The sequence below is a fragment of the Marmota monax genome, unplaced genomic scaffold (genome assembly GCF_021218885.2).
Source record: "Marmota monax isolate L192 unplaced genomic scaffold, Marmota_monax_Labrador192_F-V1.1 WCK01_AAM20220418_F8-fsc00092, whole genome shotgun sequence".
NCBI lineage: Eukaryota > Metazoa > Chordata > Mammalia > Rodentia > Sciuridae > Marmota > Marmota monax.
Window position 1 is genome coordinate 917,477 of NW_026692583.1, and position 10,170 is coordinate 927,646.

The window sequence follows — 10,170 nt, forward strand, 5'->3', positions numbered from 1 at the left end:
TCTTCATACCAGTCCCAGGGCAGGGGCCATATCTAGGCTAAGCTGGCCCTGTGTGAGAGCACACCTTACACAGCAGGCCTTACCCCTCAACACTGAGCAGGCTGGGCTGGGCATGGTGGTGCATGCCTGTACAGCTAGTTGAGAGACAGGGACAGGAAGATCACAAGTTGCAAGCCTGAGCAACTTAATGAGACCCTGCAACAAAATAAGAGGAGGAAGAGGGCCTGGAGATGTGACTCTGTGGTAACGTGTCCTGGGCTCAATCCCTAGAACCAGAAAACAAACAAACAAAACAAAACCTGAACAGGCTGACTTAGAAACCAACTCCCCAGTTTTTCAACCTGAAAAAAAACAGGAGGTAGCAGAAAAGTTACAAAACATAGATCTTATTCTCCGAGATAATGGTGTTAAAAACCAAAAGGCAATCATCTTCCTTTCTCTAGCCATGCAGACTATGCTAAGGATATGCACAGATTCACTCTCCAGTTGTCCTCCACAGCCAGCTCCTGACCCCGGTGGCTTCAGCTAGATGCTCAGCTTCTCCGTGAGCACAGTCTATGTGCCTCCCATGCGCCCTGTTGATGCACCCCACCAGTCACTTCTACTAAACTGCTCAACATGGCTTTCCCCTTGTCAAATCTCAAGGCCATTCCTCACATCCTTCTGACTCCCAGTTTATATGTCTGTGGCCCAATTCAACACATTCTCCCTTCTTCTCTGGCCTTGCTCAGTGCCTTTATCATTTCTTTTATTCCTACTCCTAAATACAGGTATCCTCTAAAGGCCAGTTATGAGTCCAGTTCTCAGCTCAACAAAGAAGATGCTAGCATGTGATGAGAAGATCACACCCTCACATGCCAGTCTTGCCTTCTCACCTGCACCTCTGTCTGCCATCAAAAACATTTCCCATTATACCACAGTGAATAGGAAATCCCTACTCCACCACTTGTAGAGCCCCTGGGGAAGCAATCTCTTCCCCCACCAAGTCTCCCAGGTGAGGAATGCCTCAGCCAACTCTCTCCTCCCCCACCCCACACCTTTCATCTTGTTTTGTCCCTTCAGCACAATGCAAAACACTACATAAAAATCACACTTGATCCTATGCCTTCTTTAGCTGCCATACTCTTCCTCCCCCACTGACCCCAACAGGCCTTTTAAAGACTGACTTTCCTAGTTTCTACTATTTCATTTCCTATTCACCACACCACTGACATTCCTCCCAGTACTGGCTTCCTCTTGACCCATCCAAGGGCACTTTCTGTTCTACATCTCACTGGATACTGCTGGCCACACTCTTTGCCTCCTTGTTCTACCCTCACTGCGTTCTCAGTCTGCCTGGCAAGCTCCTGGGCCCCAGCTCTTCTCTGCTTCCATCTCACATGCGAGTCTCAACTTTGGTTTTTACAAAAAACTTGAGTGTTCCCTGTGCCTCCAGAGGGCACTCCAACACTGGCTCAGAAACTAGCTCTGGGGGTTTACACTGAGGTCTTGGAACATGAAATGAATTTAACAATGGATCGCTACCTCTAACTAGCTGCCTTGCATCATGGAAATCTGTGCAACCTGGTCTGTGCAGGTTCTCTGTTCTGTAAATCTAAGCCTCATCGCAAGGTCCTAATCCTATCACAATGACACAGTAATAAGTAAATGAATCACAGTGAACTAAGTAATCTGACGTTTCCTGGCCAATGCTGAGTCCTCTGAAAAAGTGAAATATTCTTAACTCTAACAAGAGGAATCCTACATGAAAATTTCAAACTCTAAAATGATTCTGACAGCCCTAGGGCCATAAGGACATTTACTCTGCAGAAAAAAAGAGGGTTCCAATTCTTTTTATTAATTGTTTTACTATTAACTTAAAAGGCAGAACTATCATCTTTGAGACAGGCCTGCTTCCTCACAAACTCTTTCCTAATACCTTGGAACATGCTGCAAAATAAGATGTGGAAATAAGCCATGACTATTTTATGAACTTGCAGGGCTATGAAAAATAAATGAGCTCTAAAAGAGCTTTACTGAATGTCTATCAGGTGACACAGCAGACACTGCCGCATGCTCCAGAGTTAAAGGTACATTACTGCATTAGTTTTAGAAAGCAATACAAAACATGCCTTCTTAAAATTAAAGTATAAATGGAATGCTCCCATTATATTTCCAAAATTAAATTTCATTAAAAAAAAACAACAACTCAGTTTTCTGTACAATGAGCCTGCCATTGCCATCAGTTACCTGGTGACTCTCCTGCAAGGACCTGGTGTGGCACCACTTCAAACCTGGGCTAAATGATTTCAATCTGCCAAATCTCATTTCACTCCTGCTCCCTTTTTACATCTCTGGGCCACTTAAAACAATTGCTCCTGACCATCCTTGAAACTTCCTCCTAACTTCCAGGAGACCTCTTCAGCATCTTCCTGTCATTCCCTTCTGGTCAGGTTCATGAACACTAAGGGAAACTGTGTTTCACCCCACAACAGTGAACCCAAGAGCAGGAATGCAGAAGCTAAACTGAGCCATTCAGATTCTCTACCCTGAGAATTTAGAATTAGGAAGTGAAAAGACTTGTTGTCAGAGTACTACTAATTGGAGTGATTTCTCTTAGTGTTGGAAGGTGGCCAGGAAATAGGCAGAGTGGTTAGTGCCCTGGCCCCTTACTTCCATGTGGAAGTGACCACATGGCTGTTAGAAGTATGGATAGAGATTTTGGAGTGGTTCATTGTCCTTGCCACATGACTGGGAAACGGTAGGCTTGCAGAGCAGAATGAGATGCTGGAGGCAGAGCTGGGGCATGTTTACCTTAAAGGACAAAGTAAGGAGAAGGTAGGGAAGAACCTGCCTGCAAAGGTAACAGAGGTTCATGAGAGAGGAACAAGGATGTCTTGACTGGAGAGTACTTGGTTGAAAAGTAAAACCCATTTGAGATGGTGTAAATGTAAGGGGTTTTTGAGTAATACAGCTTGGAATTCTTTAAAAAAAAATGTTTTGTTTTTTTTTTTTTAATGGTACCAGGGATCAAACCCAGGGGTACTTCACCACTGAGCCACATCCCTAGTCTTATTTTATATTTTATTTGGGTGTGGAGTCTTACTGAGTTGCTTAGTGCCTTGCCGTTACTGAGGCTGGCTTTGAATTCACGATCCTCCTGCCTCAGTCCTTCTGAGTTGCTGGGATTATAGGCGTTCACTACCAAGCTCAGCATGGAATCCCTTCTTGATTGGACCTATGAGGGTTGGACATCAGCAGGGTTGGTGTGGCTGTACTCTGTGTGTCTTCTCGCTTTTCCTATTCACTACCTGTCTGCTCTGTGCTTTTGCTCCTCCTGCTGCATGTGACCCTAGAGTGGCCACTCTGGAAGGCCATCCCGAGTCTGTCACTCCTACCAGCCTTCTTCATAGACCAAGTCTTTTCACTTCCTAATTCTAAATTCTCAGGGTAGAGAATCTCCACCATCTGTTTACAGAGGCAGCAGCCTCGCCCGGTGCACCACAAAGGCAATCCAAGTAGCCAGAGTCATGCAGTTGTGAAAGACCTCAGATACAGTGCAATCTCTGCTGGACAGACATGCCTCAATCTTAAACAGTTTACAAATGTATAATTATGTTTCAAAAAAAAATTTACCACATAGTAACAATGATTCCAATAATGACCTACATACTGCTTCCAGTCATTCATATAGCAAAATACATATATGCACAATAAAATCATTCTTTATAAATTACCTTCAGGAAGAACCTACATATCCTGTAAATTCTTTATCAACTCAGTATGTCTAAAACTTAATCTGTCATTTCCTCAAGAAAGCCTACTATAATCTCAACTATAGTAAGTGGGTCCTCTGTCTCTTCAACTGCCCAAGCCAGAAACCTAGAAGTAATCACTAGTAATGCTTAACCTTCCCTCCCTATCCTAAGGTCCCATGACTCTACTTCCTGAAGTCCTTTCTAACCATGCCACTAGCTCCACTTATTTTGTCTCAGTTTTAACTCAGGCTACCACTATCTTCCTCCCCAAGTCTTACTTCCTCCTAATTCATTATCCATGCTAATGATATTTTTCTACCCTGCTTAAAATTTTTCAATGGATCCTGCTTTCAGTGTAATTTACAAAGTTATCTATGTGGCTTTTATTTTATTTTGTTGTAGATGGACAAAATCCCTTTATTTTATGTGGTACTAAGGATCAAACCCAGTGCCTCACACATGCTAGGCAAGTGCTCTGTCACTGAGCTACAACCACAGCCCCTCTATGTGGCTTTGAAAAAGTGCACACATAAAATTATACATAGGTTCTGTTATAAATGTAATAGATATGATCTCAATAAATATAAAAAAGCAGATTATTTAAATCACCAATTTTCTACCACCCAAAGCTCACAATTCTTAAGATTCTCATCTACTTTCTTCTAGACATGTTCCATTCACAGGTTTTTTAAAAATATTATTTTAGTTGCAGTTGGACATACTTAACCTCATACTTTATAGAAGTATCCCATTCCATAATTTTTCATTAGTTTACCCGTCTATTTATGTCTACATAAATACATGCAAGATATCTTGTACCTATCTTGTATCTGTCAATCCTGTTGAGTACTCTTTCTACAAATTGTGTCTGTGTACACACACACACCCCTTTATTTTCATGTGGTGCTGAGGATCAAACCCAGCAACTCACATGTACGAGGTAAGAGCCTTCTACTACTGAGTTACAACCCGAGTCCCCCATTCATAGGTTTTACTGGAAGGTTGTTGGGACTTTTGTTTAATACATCACGTATACAGCTATTTATCCTGATTTTCTCCAACTTAACACTGTCACAACTATTTTAATGTATTTTCTTCATGAACATTTTTAGTGGCTAGGGAATCAATTACCCTTAAAAATAATTCTACATCTTTTGAACGTAGCTTTTTTTTCCTATTTAAATGCTTGTTCAAAAAAAGCGCTAAAACAATGCTAAAGCATATGAAATAAACTATGCTTTCCCCTAGAAGTAATCACTAGTAATGCTTTTCCAAGGATTCTTCTAGACCTTTTCCTTTTTATTCAGATATAACATACATAACATTTGTATCTTATAAAAAACAGAATTAAACTTATTTTGTGGGGGCTCTATAGTATATTATAGACATCCATCTAGGCTATGTCAATACGTTCAAGACTGCCTCTCTTTTTAAAAACTATGTAATATTCCAAAGTATAGCAGCACCAAAATTTATGGTAGTTGGTTTTTATTTTTCCTCATTACAAATGATGCCGCAATAGACTTCCTTCATATTATCTCATTCTCCTACAAGAATATCATGAATTCCTTGCAAGGGCTGCCCATTTACTCAGGTTAACTTTTAAATCATTTAAATAAGATTTTAATGTTCTGCATAAAGTTTTAGTTCATTCATGCTTTGGTCTTATTATCTTCTAGTCTTGTTGCTATTGAGAATAGAATCTAACTCTTCTGAATAGTAATTACCAATTGTTTGTAAGATAGGACTTTATATATTATATTAAAGATCATTTGCTTATTGACACAAGTATTTTCTGATTTTGTGGTAACTTTTTTTTGTGTAGGGTTTTGTTTTCCTTTTCTTCTGAACTTTTACTTTTTATGTAGTGGAATACATTTTTTTTGTTATATTTTCTCCATTGTTTCTCACTCTCATGACACTCGTAAGATAGAGATTTGTTTCCTTATTTAAGTCTCCAATTGTACAACTAACTACAAAGTCTGTGCTGAGTGTACAGGTCTCCTCCTTTCAGATGTTTGATAGGGACTTCTGTTTTCTTCAGATTTAGGGGGCACTCATGACTTATCATGTGTTAGATTTCCATATAAAATAGGTTATTTCTGGGGTGAGCGCAGGTTTCAGTGACCTGTACAGATAATCTAATAAAGTCAGGATGAAGCTGATGTGGTGAATATGGCTCTGTGGTGTTTAAATACTCATAAATACCCACCTCAGTACTCATAATTATTAAGTTCACCCCAAAATGGCCATCTCCATGACATTTAAACATCACTTCCAGGAATGTGGCCTCTCTTTACGTCAAAAACATTCCTTCAAGTCATTCAGGATACTTTATGACCACCTCTATGCAGACAGTATTTCCTCAGTAGGCTGCATCCACATTACCTACATGTTTCACTGTTTTTTTTGTTGTTGTTGTTCGTTTGTTTTTTATTGTTGTTGAAATGTGGCCAGAGTTCATTTTCTGTTTCTTTTGTTTTATTCTCTTCTGGGTTACTTTGGATATTCAACTATGAATTTTATACATGCACTGCAGACTCAGGCACGTTTCCCTAGTCAACAGTGTCTACAAATATTTCTTTTTCATTTTACATCTTTACTTCACTTGTGTTATGGCTTTGTCAAAACTTATTAAACAATGTTCTAATTTTTAACTTGATTTTCTGACAGTTTTTGTTTTAAGTGTGGACAACTGATTTCATGCTTATGTGCACTTTTTCAGTACATTTAAAAAGTATCTGTTTATTCCTACTTTTATTTAGTCCTGCCTTTTTAGAGTAAGAAATGAGGGGGTTTTGTTTTTTTAAACCAAACATCTATTTTGACTAAACCATAGGTGGTAGCGTGACTTCATTATAAAGTCCAAGAAATGACACAACTCCTCTAGATAGGTCTGTGAAGTAGTCTGCGTGTTCTTCCCACTTCCATGCTCCACTCACACCCCCACATTCTGCATGTGGCAACTGGAGTGGTTGTTTAAAAATGCAAATCTGATTATGTCACTCCCCTGCTTAAAACCCAACCTTTCTAATGGTTTCTCATTATGTTCTGGATAAAACACAACATCCCTAACCTGTCCTACAAGACCCTACATGATCTGGCCCCATGCCTAGCCACTCTCCCCCCTCACCCACTAGAATCTATCCACAGTTGTTCCTTCAGTTCCTGGAATGGGCAAAGTTTTTTCCCCCTTCAGGGCCTTCCCACATGCTGTTCCTCTGCCTGGAAAATTATCCCCTACATCACTTGACACTAACCGCCCACTCGCCCTTCAAACTTCAGTTTAATTTTATTTTTGCACAAGTCTTTCCTGGGTCCCCCTCCCCAATCTAAGATGCAGTACCCATTTTCATCCTCTCTCACAGCTGGTACTACCCAAGCCTCTCAGGATACCACTTTGTGAGCAGAAGTGCAGTTGTGAGATTCATTTCTGAACAGCCCTAATTTCAAAAGGGCAGGGATGAGTTGATTTTGTTGGCCATACCACAGGTGTGTGTGTGTGTGTGTGTGTATATATATATGAAAGGAAAATATCTACAAAGCCATTAATTGTGTAGCTATCAAATCATTTCATCAAAATTTAAATTGATGAAATGATGTGATAGTGCTTACAAACTCAGTAAGAAGTCATTTCTTTTTCCCTTGAAGAAGCACTAAAGCTAATCTGAGTCTGCTGCTGCCAGACTCAGATTAGCTTTAGTGTGTACAATCTACATCATCAGAAAATGTTTTTTAACTATTACAATAGAAGTTTTATCAAGCATTTAATTTGCTAATAACATTGATTCAGTCAACTAATTTACATGCCTCACTTTTTTTTTTTTTTTTTAAGGCATGTTAAAGTACTAGGGGGCTGGGGTTGTGAATGCTTTAGCATGTGTGAGGCCCAGGCTCAATTCTCAGCACTGCATATATATAAATAAAATAAAGGTCCGTTGACAACTTAAAAAAAAAAAAAAAAGCGCTAGGAAAAATGTGATTTGCCAAATATTCTTTAAGAAATCTTTAGCATTACCAGTATTCGACAAAAATCAGTTATAGCAAAACCATAAATTAAAAAATCATTCAAAGTTGCCATCTCTAGTATTCTGATACAAACATGACAAAAAAAATCATACTGCAAATTGATAATTTTTGGATTGGAAAGGCTAATAAAACCAATCTTTGTTTACGACCTCGGGTTCTACCAAGCACTTTCCCATGGTATCACTGAACTCTGTGAAGCAGAGAGAGCAGTATTAACACGGGTTTATAGAAAACTGAGGATTGGAGTAATTGTCCTCTCCCAAGGTCACAGGACCTGTAAGTAGTATCACAGAAGGGCTGGAGGCTCCCACATGTAGATTCTTAACCCAGGAACTTCCACCATAAATGTCTATTTTCTGTAATTAGCACAGAATTTCATTCTTCACTAAATTTCTCCCTTCGCTAAAACTGCATCTCACCAGAGAACAACCACCACCAAATAAAGCTATTTTTCAAGCTAAAACTTTATAGATTGTCATAATCTGGGAAATGGCTGAATAAATTACAGTATACCCAAACTACAGAACATGATGCAGCAGTTCTTAAAAATTAGTTGAAGCACATAATGCTGAAGTTGAAAGACAGTATGTTAGCTAGCTGATACTTGTTAAAACAATCAAAGATGATTCCAAGTATTTTTAAAAAGCCAGAAGGACACACAGCACACACATCCTAGTCCTTATCTGCAGAGGGTGGTGGTGATAGTCAAAGTCTTGCCATCTCTTGAGATACACCGGTGTGTACAAAGAAAATGAACTACTCTACTAATCCAAAATTAATTTCTAAATTTTAAATTAACCGGTAGGTTGAACAAGGTCACACTTCCCTGCTCTGAAAAGCTTTGCGTCTACAAAGGGATTAGGGGTCCCCTCTAAAAGAGAAGACAAAATGCATAAAAACAGTTCGATCTTGATAAAACAATAAACTGTTTTAAGTATCACAAAACGTTCCTTTAGAAGGCAATAGCCTGGAAATAGTTTTTTCAATACCAGGACTCCTTTGTTGCGATAAGACAGCCAGTTATCAAACTAGCAGCTCGCCCATACGGAGCAGACTCTGCTGGAGAGATTCGATTTAGTTGGTAGAGTTGGGCAAGAAAGGTCTCACAAAGGAGCTGAGTTTTGCGGGGACGCGGGGTGAGCTGGCCGGGCTACACGGCAGCCTAATCCGGAAGGAAAAACGTCGGGGAGGGGGCACCGCGAGTTAACCAGAGGCAGGGGCAGGCGAGGGCTGCAGCGGGTCCCGCCGGGAGCGGCCGGCCTGCAGGCCGCGCAGGAGGGGTGCCGCCGCGGCCAGCTCACCTGGGCAGGGCCGGCCTGGCGTGGTCAAACAATGGAGGCGTCCGGCGGCGGCTGGCTCCTGTGCCGGGTGCGCGACGCGCTCTTCATCACCTGAGCGCGATGCTCCGCGGCCTGCGCGCTGCAAGCAACAACACCGCACCCTGCAGCGGGCCGCTCCGCAGCCCGGCTCCCGGCCCCGCGCGGCCATGGCCGCTCCCCGGGGACCCCCTGAAGCCGCTCTCGGCGCGACCGCACGGCCTCCGGGCCGCCGCGCTCCGCTGCCCCCGGCCGCTACAACAATGGGCCAGCCCGGGAGTCCGGCGCCCGCGGCCTCCGCCCGCCGAGCCCCGCCGCCCCCCGCGACCCCCGGCCGCCACCCGAGGCCCCGCGCGGCCTCCCAGCCCGGCCTGCCCGAGCAGCGCCGCGCTGACCTTCCCTCCCGCGCGACCCCCAGGACCGGCGCGGCTCGAGGCCGGTCCCGAGAGATGGGTTGTTTTCCTTTTCTTCAGTCCACTCCGCCGCCCGCCAGCCCCCGGCCCGCTCCCCGCCCCCAGCCGGGAGAGAAAATACGGAGTCCACGGCCCGGCCGCGCCAACTCACTCCAAGTGCGGGCTGCGAGCGCCCCAGGCCGCGGGCTCCGCGCGCCCACCCTCCGTTCCTCCGGGGACACCACACAGGTGCGCCTCCGAGCCGCGCGCGCGCGCTCCGCACACCCAGACGCCTCCGGGGGACGGCGCGCGTGCGCACGCAGGAGGCCGGCGAGCCCCTAGGGAGAAGGGCCGTACGCATGCGCGCCGTACGGCCCGCGCCCCCGCCCCCACCGCGGCGCGAGCGCGCTCCCGCCGGCCTCCCTCGCCGCCCCCTGCCCCCGCCCGCGTTACCCAGGGCAACCGCACTGCGGCCGCACCTGAGCAAGTGCGCCTGCGTCCCACCCGCCCGACCCTCCCTTCCCCTGGGTCCTTGCCCCCGCCCTGCCTCAGCAGCGGGGAGTGGGGCGTTGCCCCCTCCCCGCCGAGTGAGTACCGATCGGCTCCCCCGCCCCTACCCGCACTTGCAGCCAGCCGCCGCGCCGGCGCCGCGCCCGCCCGCCGGGTCAGAGCGGCCAGGCCTCGGCGCGGCCGGCT

General features: G+C 44.4%; 1 long non-coding RNA gene across 7 annotated transcripts in view; it reads right to left on the minus strand.

The window, feature by feature from the left end:
• Nucleotides 1–10,109, minus strand: part of LOC124093555 (uncharacterized) — a 34,474-nt gene extending 24,365 nt beyond the window's left edge. For 2 of the 7 annotated variants that reach the window (XR_006851994.2, XR_006851993.2), the window contains exons 1-2: nt 9,647–9,783; nt 9,068–9,185 (exon numbers count right to left, since the gene is read on the minus strand). This is a non-coding gene — a long non-coding RNA (uncharacterized LOC124093555). Of the gene's footprint in view, nt 1–9,067; nt 9,186–9,646; nt 9,784–10,091 lie in introns of those variants that run through there. The other 5 variants (XR_006851996.2, XR_006851997.2, XR_006852000.1 and 2 more) reach the window with 5 other exon arrangements.
• Between the last annotated feature and the right edge of the window lie 61 nt (nt 10,110–10,170).